General features: G+C 42.3%; 1 protein-coding gene and 1 non-coding gene across 4 annotated transcripts in view; both read right to left on the reverse strand.

Moving 5' to 3' along the window:
- The window catches only part of LMO1 (LIM domain only 1), a 138,865-nt gene that overhangs the window by 60,594 nt on the left and 63,963 nt on the right, over nucleotides 1-14,308 (reverse strand). The window lies entirely within an intron of this gene.
- LOC125427624 lies at nucleotides 14-122 on the reverse strand. Its single transcript, XR_007243741.1, has one exon. It is a non-coding gene; the product is annotated as a U6atac minor spliceosomal RNA (small nuclear RNA).

Raw genomic sequence — 14,308 nt, forward strand, 5'->3', positions numbered from 1 at the left:
GACACCATCCCTCAAAAAGAAGTCAAATGCCACAAACTAAGTGGCAATGCCATAGTCACGTGTGTTTTATAGGCTACTAAGACTTCTTCCATCCTTTTAATCTCTTTCCTTTCATACAACATGAATTTATATGGATACAATTCTGCCTAAGGAAATACAAAATGGCATGAAAATAAGAATGCATTGGTTTGATTTGTATAAGGCAAAGCAAAATGAAATGAGGATTGTCGTGCTGAAACTGTGGGGTTTTGAGATTGTGAAGCATCCCTAATGTAGAGCTATTCACACTTTCTCTTTGTCAGTGACAACTCATTTTTAAGACGGTCTTATTAACTTCCCAGTTTATTCAATTGATGCAGCCACCAACTGCTGTTGACTTTCTTGAGGTTGTGAAATATAGCCTTCTAATAATTCAAAAAGGTGTTCCTACCTTCTTAGTTCCTTTATTCCTTTCCAAATAAATATAAGGCTAAACCATATTCTATTAGAACTTGGAAGAGATTAAAAAAACTTTTTCTCCTCTGTTGAAAGAGCGAACAAACTCCCCAGTTCTTTGCAGGAATAACTACAGACCATTTGCATGCTGAGCTGTCAGACCATGCACTTTCCATTAAAGAGATAGCATCCTTTTTCATAAGTCCATTTGGGATCCATTTTAGTGTTATCTAAAAATCAAATCTACACGGTAATCCTTTTAATGTACTCTTGACTTTTAAAAAACAGCTTTATGTTCCTTCAGGAAATGTTTTAAGCCATTACTTAGTAATTACTATTCACCCATGAAAACACTGATCTTTTACAATATATAATCAGTCTGCAGACTCAAAAATAAAGCAGGCTAGAATTTTGTCAAGTGAAAGCAGTGGAGAAAAACTCAAAGGTTAGAGGGATAAAATCATTTTTTCCCAGCAGTATAAATATCTAAGTGGCTTATTTCTCCATTGTGTAAGCAAATTGTGACTCTACAGCAGAAATTCCAACCCTTCATGAGAAGAGACCTTCAAGCAAATAGAGAGATCACAATTTTGTTTTAAGTCAGGTGACCTGATGTTTTAAAGATTAGGTAATGTTACCAACTCTCCTTTATCATCAGAAATATACTCAAACATGGCTTTTGAAGAATTAGTCATAGCATAACACACAGTTGTGGGATTCAAATAATTTAATAACCAGTTCTGATGGTGGGATTCAAATAATTTAACAACTGGTTGTTTACAAGCATCATTTTAACCACCAGTTCTGCCAAAGTGGTGCGAACCTGCTGAATCCCACCACTGATAACACAGCATTTTAAGTAATTGTAAAAGTGGAAAATCAGTTAAAGTATTTTGTCTTCTATAGTTTTATGGTGTAGTTCTATGGCCACTATCCACTGGAGAACTAACAGTAACTCTAAAACATACATTGTCCCATTCAGTTCAGCAGTGGACAATTCAAGATCTATTATAACTTCACCCAAAAGCAACATTTTCAAAATGTCAACATAAGGAGACATCTACTGGGCAGTTTGAAAGAGGAATGGTTAACAAATACAATTTAGAAGCAAAGATGTTTCATGTAAGTTGTGCACTTGTAGTAACTACTGTGGAGCCAGCATAGACTACATAGTCAGAACTGAAGATGGGATTGTCATAGGAAAAGCCTTGCTTTCATTTCACTATGGTACTGCTGAATCCAAAGTGTAAATCATTAAGCTCAGTCTTGGATATTCTGTACTCTTCAATATTTCAAGATTGAGGACATTCCTTTAAGTTCAACTTACAAGATGGGCCTAACTTTTAATATTTATTTTATCTATTTTACCTTTGAAATTTTTAGTTTTACTTTTTATCTATCTAAATCTGCCCCTCACTGGCCTTCTCATCCCCTCTTGCTGTCTGGCCTCCACTGTTATCTGTACTGTTCTTCATTTTTCTATCTTTCCTTCCCTCTCTCATTTTACACATCATTTCTTTGAGCATTTCTGCCTTCTTTGCCATTGATCTCAAGCTTTCCAAATGAGGCCATACTGGAGATGGCAAAGACTCCTCAACTGAGGGGACTCCAAACTTTTCATGCCTTACGACTCCTTTGGAATTTTGACAGGGTGGTGAGTGCAATAACAATAACAACAAAATGGCTACTGGTGGAGCCACTGTAAAATGTCAGGGAGTGATGTTATTCATTAATAGAAACTCATCAACATTTTAAGCAGAAGCTCTGTTTATCAGGATGCCTCATAAGATAAACATATTTTCCAAAAAGTATTTCCTTGCATACACACAGCTCACCTTCACTCAGGCAGTGAAGATCCTTATGTCATGGTAAAAACTGCTGACAAAGCAATTTTTTAAAAAAATCTGTACAGCCAATCAACTTTCCAATGGCCAATCAAACGCCCCACCTAGCCCCATCCACTTTCTAAAAACACTTGTCAGAAGAAGTTTTGGCAAGCACTATGTTGGGGACTCCTGTCTTAAGTAATGTTGCAATCTATCACATAAAGACCTGAGTCTGACACAATCAAATCTTTGTCTTTCCCATTTAGCATTATGGGGAACTGAGAAAATGCATTATTCATGTTATTCCTGTGGAACGTTTGAATTCCTTATAGACAATAACAGTTTTCAAATTTCACAACTTATGAATATATTTTTTACAATATGAAACTGAGTGCATGTACATAGTTAGTCTATTCTTTCTGACTGTTAAGGCTTATACAAATCCAAAGCCAAAGCCAAATCAGACAAACAGGAGGCAAGTCAGTTGTTCCTGTCACCTGGCATTGAAACTGGTCAATTTAGAATTTAACTTTTTTGCTAGTTTAGACATTTTGCTTATGAATATATCTTCATTTTACATTACTTAACATACAGAAACAGTTGGACTATAGATCATTTTTATACCACTACAGCAGAACATCCATCCATCTCTATAGTTGTAAGAGTGATGCTCTTAAAAGAAGTCACTTAATTTGAGACATTCATTTTCATATTCATGGAACTTGTTTTTATGGTATCCCTTTTCAGCCAGACCTGAATTCAACTTAATCTGGGTTAATACCAACATAAGAAACAGCCTGCTGGATCAGACCAAAGTCCATCTAGTCCAGCACTCTTCTACTCGCAGTGACCCACCAGATGTCTTTGGGTGCTCATATGCAGGATGTGAAAGCAATGACCTTCTGCTGCTGCTGCTCCCGAGCACCTGGTCTGCTAAGGCATTTAATGAAGTGATCTTTGTTGAACTGGAAAAGTTCCTATTCCATTCTTCACCAATTTGATCTTTGCCTCCAGTACTATTCAAAACTCTTTTGTCTTATACTTTATAGTTTTAGCAATACAATCACACATATTCTCAGCTATAAAGGATAACAGTTACCCAAAAAAAGTTTCTGGAACCATGTCAGAAATGATGAATTTCCAACTCTATGTTATCATTTCAGCCTGAACATTATATTTCCACTAAGGTTCACACCATAGATTTGTATGATGGCATAATGATATTCAGTGTTCTATTTACTTTAAGAACATAAGAACATAAGAACAAGCCAGCTGGATCAGACCAAAGTCCATCTAGTCCAGCATTCTGCTACTCGCAGTGGCCCACCAGGTGCCTTTGGGAGCTCACATGTAGGATGTGAACGCAATGGCCTTCTGCGGCTGTTGCTCCCGATCACCTGGTCTGTTAAGGCATTTGCAATCTCAGATCAAGGAGGATCAAGATTGGTAGCCATAAATCGACTTCTCCTCCATAAATCTGTCCAAGCCCCTTTTAAAGCTATCCAGGTTAGTGGCCATCATCACCTCCTGTGGCAGCATATTCCAAACACCAATCACACGTTGCGTGAAGTGTTTCCTTTTATTAGTCCTAATTCTTCCCCCCAGCATTTTCAATGAATGCCCCCTGGTTCTAGTATTGTGAAAAAGAGAGAAAAATTTCTCTCTGTCAACATTTTCTATAATTTTGTAGACTTCAATCATATCCCCCTTCAGCCGCCTCCTCTTCAAACTAAGGAGTCCCAAACGCTGCAGCCTCTCCTCATAGGGAAGGTGCTCCAGTCCCTCAATCATCCTTGTTGCCCTTCTCTGCACTTTTTCTATCTCCTCAATATCCTTTTTGAGATGCGGCGACCAGAACTGGACACAGTACTCCAAGTCGTCAAAGTCGCGACTTCACTGCTTTATATATGGGCATGACAATCTTTGCAGTTTTATTCTCCTCACTCTTTCCTAATTATCCCCAGCATAGAGTTTTGCCTTTTTTTTACAGCTGCTACAAACATTGAGTTGACATTCCCATGGAACTATCAACTAAGACGCCTAAATCCCTTCTCCTGGTCTGTGACTGATAGCACTTTGAACTCCCCTGTAGCGTGTATGTGAAGTTTGGATTTTTTTTGCCCCTATGTGCATCACTTCCTTTTACATTTTTTTGGCTACATTTGAACTGCATTTGCCATTTCTGAGCCCACTCTCACCTAATTTAATCCGCTTGGAGCTCTTTTTTTTTTTTTGGCAATCCTTTTTGTGGTTCTCACCACTCCTACATAATTTGGTATCATCTGCAAACTTGGCCACCATGCTACTCCACCCCTATTTCCAGGTCATTTATGAATAGGTTAAAGAGCACTGGTCCCAAAAGGATCCTTAGGGGACACCAATTCCGACATCTCTCCATTGTGTAGGAACTTCCCATTTTACACTCCACTCCCCTTTTGTGTCCTGTTTCTCAAAGCCAGTTTTTAATCCATAAGAGGACTTCCCTCTTATTCCCTTCATTGCTGAGTGCTTTCTCCAACAGTCTCTGGTGAGGAACTTTGTCAAAAGCACTTTTGAAATCCAAGTAGACAATGTCCAATCGTTCACCCCCCCCGTCCACATGCCTGTTTACACCTCTCAAAGAACTCTTCACTAAGTTTGTAAGAACCAGGATTTGCTCTCTGCAAAGCCATGCACTGACTCTTTCTCCTTTTCTCAGCAGGTCTCTTGCTTTTTCTACATTGTTTTATAATTCTTTTATACTTGTAATGATAGATTCTACCAATTTTACGCATGGAACTAGATGTCAAACTGACTGGCTTGCTTAATATTTCCTCGGTCCCCCCTAGATCCTTTCTAAAGATTGGTGGTGACATTGGCCATCTTCCAGTCCTTCAGGGATGGAGAGCCTTGATTTCAGGGATAAGTTGCATATTAAAGTGGTAGAAGATCAGCAACTTCATGCATTCGAGCCTTACTAAGAACTCTTACCCAGGTGAATGCAATCCCTGGGCCAGGGATTTGGTAACGCATTAACATTTAGTTTATCAATGGCTGCCAGAACTTCTTCCTTGTCTACCACTATCTTCGCTAGTTCTTCGGATTCGCCTCCTAAGAAGCTTGGTTCAGGTGCAGGAATGTTCCTCACCTCCTCTTGGGTGAAGACAGATGCAAAGAATTCATTCAGCTTCTCTGCAATCTCCCTGCCATCTTTTAGCACACCCTTTGTTCCTTTGTCATCTAACGGGCCTACAGCTTCCCTTGCTGGCTTCCTGCTTTTGATGTACTTGAAGAACTGTTTGTTGCTGGTCTTGATGTTCGCAGCCATGCGTTCCTCTTTCTGTGGCCCTTTCCGCACAGGCCAAATACAGCACCCTGGAGATGGCAAAAACGCAGTCCCCAGGGAGCTGTTCGCATGGGGGGCGCAGCTGCTTCACAGCTGCGCCACCCTCACTCCTCCCCAGCAGCGCGAAGCCACCATTTTCCCACCTCGCTCCCCGAGCGAGGTTTTTGGAAACGGCGGCTTCCAGCTGCTGCCGTTTGCATGGCAGTGGCTGAAAGGTGCCATCCCTCCCCCTTTGCCCGATCGACCTACTTTCTCTGCGACCATCCGGCGCATCGCCGAGGCCTGGGGACACGCCCCCCTGCCCTGCAACTCCGGAGCGGTCGTGCAGGGCAGGGGGCGTGTCCCCTGGCTTCGGCGACGTGCTGGACGGTCACAGAGAAGGTAGGTCAATCGGACGATGGCGCTCCGCGGCGCCATCTTCCCGTTCGTTACTGGGACCGTTCGTGCGAACGGTCCCGGGGGGGTTGGGTCGGCGTCATGTACACCGACCCAACCCCCAGCGTGGCCGTGCGGAAACGGCCTCTGTCCTAAGGACTCTGAGTTGCCATTTTAACTTATGCAGTACAATGGGATGATGTTTTCAGGGAACTTTCTATGAGCTTTCCAAAACTTTTTTTTCCTGAGTGATTCAATTAATCGAAACCCATCACCATATACATGAAGCTAACATTTTTACCCCAACATACACTGTTGTCCAGTCACATCACTTAAACTGCTCCTTTTAGTGATCATTAAAGTCCAATTGGAATTTTGCTATCCTGGGCTATATGATGTCATCGCAAATGAGGTCCTAACACTGGTTCTTTCACGATCTGTTTCCTTCCCCTGAAAACAGAAACTGATTGGGGTGATATTCAGGACAGAAAAAAAGATACCTCATCACACAATATGCAATTATTGTACAGAACAGATCACTATAGGTGATTGCTACCAATGAAAATGTTGTTAAAAACAGAGACATTAATAAAGTATAGATCTCTCAATAGATATCAGCAAAATGAGGCGTCCATTATTAAAAGCAAAGTACTGTTGGAGGCAGGGGCCAAACTACTGAGCATGTCTGTCAGTCTCAATAACAGCTGGCTAGTCACTACCGGAGACTTCTGCTGAATTTGAAGGGTTGTTGGCTTGATTGACTAAGACAACTCTACATCCATTTACCTGTAGTTTTGCCTCTTGTCATTTAGGTAATTAGTGATTCTTAACAGGTCCCATCACCTCATCCCATGACTGCTAAGTTTCTTCAGCAGTTTTTGGATTCTCGTTTACTGAAAGGAGCAGGACTCACAAAACTAACACAGTGAGGCATTCTAAATGCCTTGCAATCTTTTTAGGAGACTCCGATTCTCTCAGCCAGTCTCAATTTCACTGCCTCAGGTAACTCTGTGCCAATGCAGTGAACCAGAAAGCTAGAGCCTAGCAGGAGTTAGAGACACATTGCAAACATCAGGGTTATTTTAGATTAGGGCACTTCAAAATCAATTTTGGATTCAAACTTTTAGATTTACTCTCCACAACACAGAAAATGAACTTGCAGTAAGTGGGTATTTTCAAGGCTAATTTGCTACAGTTTTCTACACAAAAGGAGCAACATGAACTTTTTGGTTCTTGAAGTTCATGCATGGAGAATTAGGTACCAACCACTTTTCATATTTATTGATATATTTTTAGTGTAAGTGATGTAGTTTCACACGGCTCTTATTTGACCTTTCATATTACTATTAAGAGCTGGTCTTTGCCATGCTTCTGTACCTTGACTGACTCACTGAATAATTATGGCTCTGCCATTGGAAACAGGCTAACATTTCCACCACTGGGATCAAGAGAGTCATCTTATGCTGTATGATAGCTTCAGGGCAAAGATAAAGACTTATTTGTTTTTAATATTTGAATTCTACTCATCAACCTAAAGGTTCTTGGGTAGTTTACAAACATCTTTACACCTTTGAAGCTGTTATTGGCCTATGAAGACAAGTACACTAGCATACCAAAAACCATCCATAATCTGACCTGTCCTCTTCCTCATTCAGTTGACACAGATAGAAAACTAAATATCTGTTCTGGAAGGTCCAGAGTATCCGACAATGTATAAATGAGATACTCTGGCTCCAAAGCTTTCTTTCCACAAAACAATATGTATAAGGATTGATTTTGGTTATTTATTCTGAATAAAAGACACATCCTCAATGGTATTTTTTGTCACTTTCAAAATTCATTTCCCATGAGGACTAGCTTCAAAGGAGGTTTAAGGGCTCAGTGAGTCCTGGCTGAAAGTAAGCCCGGCATGGTAGGGGAATGTAAGCTAAAAAGCAGTTATTATGAGCAAAAAACTCAGAAAACTTGTTTTAGTACATTTGTAAAGTAAATTCAAGGCATAAACACACAAAAACATTGTAACAGAACTCCAACAATCTTAAATTGTGATAATACATGTGATAATACAAAGAAATCTATCCCAATTATTTGAAATGAGGCAAGGAAATTTTCAAGACACATAGATGAGAGAACTGAGGTCAAAGTTCAGCCCCAAAGCAATTAAGATGGCTAATACTCAGCAACACAACACAGGTTTGCTTTGTATTCAGAACTTTTCACTAGCACTCAGCATCTCAAGAGATTGTAATTAAAACCTGTCAAGCTCAAATTAAGTTATTTAGAAAGACTCAAGAAAGCTTTTAAAGCAGACTAAATGCCTCTGTTAAAATGGAAAAAGTCAGCAGACAGGCAGAGATTAAAATAGTTTAAAGTTCTATGGGCACTTGAATTAAAAAGGACAAATGTGGCAATTAGGAGAACACACCATTCAGAAGATTGAGGGTTGTAATAAAATCATTTCAATGAAGGGTCCAGAAAGAATACAAAAATGGTAGCTTTTCATCAGAATTTGATTGTTTTGAAAAAAAGGAAAACTATTACCCACCCTGTCCCACAGGTTAAGAGTATGTTATTACAGCACATCAACCCAGACCCTCAAAAGAGGCATAGGCAGCATTGTCATAATGAGCCTTTGTCATTGTCATAATGAGCCATTTGAGAGAGTTCACCAAGAGTTACATACCATGCACAGTTCACTCTTATCAACATGGACTTTAGACAAACTGCTGAAAAATCCGATTTACCAAAATTTACAGAAGTTCAACAGCGAGAAAATCAGAGATGGTAATAAACTTTTCCCAAAAAGACAGCCCACTTTCTATTACCCGTCATTCCTAAAATACACATCCATAGTTTTTCATGTGTTCCATGGCATTTGCTGAATTTATGCAAAAGTATAAGTCACAACAGGCCAGGCTAGCAGCCCCAGACCATATAGGCAAAACAACTCCTAGTACCTGCTGCAACATGTACAGTTCAATTTTAGCAACACTTTCCTGGGAGTAAGCACAATTACATGGACCCAATCAGGATTTGGAGTAGGCCTGATTAGCTTTGCTCTTAAAGATTTCCCACAGTAGGTAGCCCCATAGACAGTTGCTATGGAAATGGAAGAATTGCAAAAAATACTGTTGTACATTTAATATTACTTGCATTTTGCTTTTTTGAAATTAGTTGTGCATCTTATACAATTATATGGAATTCCTGTTAGCAACTATACTGTGTATCAGAACTCCTGACTGCTTAGAACTGGGTATAGCCAGATTCCTCACTGACTAACCAGATAAACGCTAGTGTTTTCCGTGTTGCACAAATATTTGCTAAGAACTAACGAAGCCGGAAGAAGTGACCTTGCTCTTTACTGAACAAAAAAGGAATTATCCACAAAATGTCAAATGGCATCATGAACTAATCAGGCAATATATTAACTCACACAAAAAAAGATCAGCTACAGATCTTTTTGAGAAAAGTTCATGGATTATAAGTATCTGGAAGCCAGATTTGAAAGAACAAAATAGTCTCAAGGGAAGACAATGTTGCACAGTCCATTTTATTACTTTTGAATCACATTAGGATTTTACTCCTCACTCTCCCCACCCCTTCACGTTATTGAAGTGAACTTAGTGCTGGAAGAGCAGGTTTTTAATGGACTTGGAACAAGCTAAGCAGCACCCGGTTCCATCAGAGTTCACAAAACCCAGCCTCTCCAGCTTTGGTTCTAGAGGACAGCTCAAGTTCATACTAAGGAGACACAGAAACTGCTTACAAATGCGAAAATGTTCCAACAAAAACACTAGAATCCAACTTACCACTATGTCTTGCATTCACAGGAACATTTAGCATTTCCTTCTTACCCACCTCTATTTTCCCAGAATTACCTCTTTTTCTACCTTTGTACTATCAGACTCTACAAAACACACCAACCGCAATTCTGAAGTTTGTAATATTTCCTGAAGTTTGTAATATTGTAATATTAGGACCTCATCTAGTGAGCAAAGAATGTTAACTGGTCATGCATTTCCTATAGCCAAGCATGTCCATTGGTGGCAGGATTAATAGCAGTTCGGGGTGGGGAGAGCAGCAATTTTTATTTATTTATATGTTACATTTTTACCTTGCCAATCTCCCAAAGGACTCAGGGTGGCTTACATGTAAAAACATATAAAAACATTAACAATAATATAAAAAAAATAAACATTAAAACCAATTCCAACAAGATAGGATAGAAAAAACCTACATGGAGACATAGAAGGCAGATGTGTGCACCATATCCAGACAAGAACCATTAAACAATATTTTAAAAATGGATGCCCGGCTGGCTCGACAGAAAAGGCCCAGTGAAACAACTCTGTTTTGCAGGCCCTGCAGAACTGAGACAGACTCCGCAGGGTCCAAAGGTCACTAGGGAGTGAGTTCCACCAGGCTGGGGCCAGGGCCTTAAAAGCTCTGGTCTGTGTCATTGCCAGTCGAACATCCCTGGGGTCTGGGACCACCAAAAATTCCCCTCCGTTGACCGCAGGGGTCTCTGAGGGCAATAAGGGGAGAGGAAGTCTTGCAGACATGCATGTCCAAGATTGCTAATGGCCTAAAGGTTAACACCAAAACTTTGAAGATGACCCAGTACTCAACAGGCAACCAATGAAGATCTTTTAGGACAGGTCCCAGCTAGAAGCTCCAATTAGGAGCCTACCAGCTGTATGCTGTACAAGCTTCAACTTCCAGATCAACAGACCACTAAAGCTGGTCCAAAATGCAGCTGCGAGCCTGCTCACAGGAGGCGCCTTTAGAGAGCATATCCAGCCTGTGTTGTGCCAGCTGCATTGGCTCCCGTTTGAATTCTGAATCATCTTCAAGGTGTGGATTCTGACCTTTAAGGCATTACGCAGTCTGGGACCCTCATACCTTGGGGACCGCATCACCCCATATGTCCCTACTCGGCCTCTGCGTTCAGCAGAGGCCAATTTGCTGGTGGTCCCCGGCCCCTCAATGATGCGGCTGGCCTCCACACGGGCCAGGACTTTCACAGCGCTGGCCCCGGCCTGGTGGAACACCCTCCCACCAACTGTCCGGGCCCTGCGGGACCTTGGTGAGTTCCGCAGGGCCTGTAAGACTGTGTTGTTCCACCGGGCCTTTGGAGTGTCCAGCTGCTGATATGGTGCCCCCCACTGCTCCTGCTTTGGCACTGGTACAACAAAGCTCCTCATATTGAGGGGCCTGCCATCCCCCCCTTCTTGGGGTGGGTTTTTAAATTGAGCCTGGATGTTTCTTGTTTAATTTGCTAATTGTTAGCTGCTGTTTTTATGTATTTTAAGATGTTTTATTGATGGAGCCTATGTTTGTATTGTACCGGATTGGCTCCTGCTTATTGTTTATATTATGTTGTTCACCGCCTGGAGCCCTTTGGGGATCGGGCGGTATAGAAATTGAATAAATAATAATAATAATAATAACATCAAAGGTAGGCCAGCATAGAGTGAATTATAGTAGTCTAGCCTAGAGGTGACCGTTCCATGGATTACTGTGGCTAGGTCGGTTCATGAGAGATAAAAGGCCCGCTGCCGTACCTGCCGTAGATGGGAAAAAAACACTTGAGCTGTCTTTGTGACCTGGTCCTCCAATGAAAGAGCGGAGTCCAGAGTCACACCCAGGCTCCTTACTGATGAGGTAAGATGGAGAGCCTCACTGGCAGCTAGAAATTCCCTAGCCAATCCCCCAGCCAAGCCACAGATTTAATTTCAGTCTGCTCGTACTCAACCAACCAAGTATGGCTTCTAGACAGTACTGGAGAACTTCAGGGGCAGAGGCTGGTTGGCTCTCCATCATAAGAATGAGCTGGGTGCCATCCGCATATTCACGGCATCCCACAGCATGTCTGCAACATCCCACCAGTCAGAATACTGCTTCTGATTAAAAAAAAACTGCTTCTGATTAAAAAAAAAACAGCCAGGAACTTACTGGGGACTGCCATTGCTGGCCTGGCACAGGGGAGGGGTTGAAGGTCAGCCTGTTCAGTGGCTGCAAGGCACCCTGAGAAGCGGGACCATTAAAGGCCTGGCCGGTGTGAGTGGGTGAGTTAGCTGGAGGGTGAAGCTGTAGCTGTAGCCAACCTAAGACCTGTAGCAGTGTGGAGGGTGAGAGTCTTTCTCCTGGAATACTGCCTTGGCAGACTTGGCAAAAGTGTCCTGAAACAAGTCTGTTTTCAGAAACTCCATCTTGGGACTGTCTGAACTTGTGGGCAAGAATGCCTCAAGGAGCAGCAATGGCGTAGTGGTTAAGAGCAGGTGCATTCTAATCTGGAGGAACTGGGTTTGATTCCCAGCTCTGCCGCTTGAGCTGTGGAGGCATATCTGGGGAATTCAGATTAGCCTGTACACTCCCACACACGCCAGCTGGGTGACCTTGGGCTAGTCACAGTTCTTCTGAGCTCTCTCAGCCCCACCTACCTCACAGGGTGTTTGTTGTGAGGGGGAAAGGGAAAGGAGATTGTAAGCCCCTTTGAGTCTCCTACAGGAGAGAAAAGGGGGATATAAATCCAAACTCCTCCTCCTCCTCCTCTTCTTCTTCCTCTTCTTCCTCTTCTTCTTCTTCTTCTTCTTCGTCTTCCCATTTTTGCAGTATTGTTCAAAGATCTTTGCAAGATATCTCAATATTAAAAGGGCCCTGTGCAGAGTTGTAGCCCAGAGGAAAAGCAAAGGCATAATAACAAGAGTACTCAGGTATTATCACTGGCATTGATTCATTTTGTTATGAACCATCACTGGATGTAGCAGTGCTGGGCTCACCATACTATGTAGATCCATGAGGTAATCAGGAGATTAGCAAGGCCTTTACACATAATAGTGATTCAGTGGCAAGGCTATGGGCAAGGCACAGAATCTGAGCCCCTATGACAGTGATGGCGAACCTTTTTGAGACCGAGTGCCCAAATTGCAACCCAAACCCCACTTATTTATCTCAAAGTGCCAACCCGGCAACTTAACCTGAATGCTGAGGTTTTAGTTTAGAAAAAACTAGTTGGCTCCCTCTTCCACTGCCCCACCCACTTAAGCAGGGGCCACCCTGCTCTCGTCTCCAGCAAGCCCTGTGCGCAACGCTCTGTGCCTCTCTAGCATCTCTGCCTCCTCTGCACACACCCCCCCCCCACTCGGGCAGCAGCCACCTGGAGCACAGGCACCAGGCCCGCCAGCCGAGTCCTCCGTGCTCACCGTGGTGTGCGCCCGTCGTGCACAGTGGCCCAGGCCAGCCTAGATGTGTGTGTGTGCGGGGGTGATTTTCTGTCCCCCACATGACGAACTCTGTGTGCGTGTGCCCACAGAGAGGGCTCTGAGTGCCACCTCTGGCACCCGTGCCATAGGTTCGCCATCACTGCCCTATGAGGTGTGACACTTGACAAACCACTGCCTCTGACATTCTGTGTTCCCTTCAGCTGAAATTAGTTACAAATAGGAAACAGGAACCATCTTTCAACCAACATGAGAATGGAGACACAAATAAAAGTTTCAGCTTTTATCGAAAAGCTTGCAGCTTTTGTTGAGGCAGCACAACAGAAGAACTGGCTCCCTCAAGTCATTGCTTCTGTATACCAGTGTCCCCAACCTTTTCAGTATGGTGACCCCAATTTACATGGCATGGTGATCAATCCAGGCAAACTATGACCTTGGCACACATCTAGTTCAGCATACTATTTTCTACGGTGGCAAACCAGATGTTTTTGAGAAGCCAACATTGTTCATAGAATGCAGCTGCCCCCACTATGAACCCTAAGTAAGTGACATTCCAACATACACAGCCTTCATGGAGGTTATATTCTAGCCTTTGACCAGCATCTCCTTCTCTATGGCTGATTCCGCATGGGCTAAAAACAGCAGTGTGAAAGCAGTGTGAAAACAGTATAAACCCTTTTACACTGTTTTAAACCCTTTTACACCATTTTCACACCGGTTTCACACTGCTGTTTTTGGCCCATGCGGAATCAGCCAAATACTCTCTAATCCTAAGATTCTTACTTACACTAGAGACTGTCAGGATACATTTTAACATGTGTATGATGTAAAGGTAAAAAATGCTAACTAATGTATAATGCGGAAAATACGGTTTCCAGGATCAAATCTTGGTTTTCAAGATACAAAAAAGAGCAATAGAAAGGGCAGTGAAGGCCATTAGGGAAGGCTGGCCTGCAACCTACTTCCAGAGACTTTGCAACTTTCTTTGGGCCCCCAACCCACAAGTCTGCAAACTAATGAATGCTTGATTCTTTTCATAGTATTGTGCAAGGAACACAGTCTCTGTTTCCGCTTTGCTTTGGTCTATGTGCCCTGACTCTTATCCCAAAAAGAAAACTGGATGC

This window comes from Sphaerodactylus townsendi, linkage group LG02, assembly GCF_021028975.2.
Source record: "Sphaerodactylus townsendi isolate TG3544 linkage group LG02, MPM_Stown_v2.3, whole genome shotgun sequence".
NCBI classification, from domain to species: domain Eukaryota; kingdom Metazoa; phylum Chordata; class Lepidosauria; order Squamata; family Sphaerodactylidae; genus Sphaerodactylus; species Sphaerodactylus townsendi.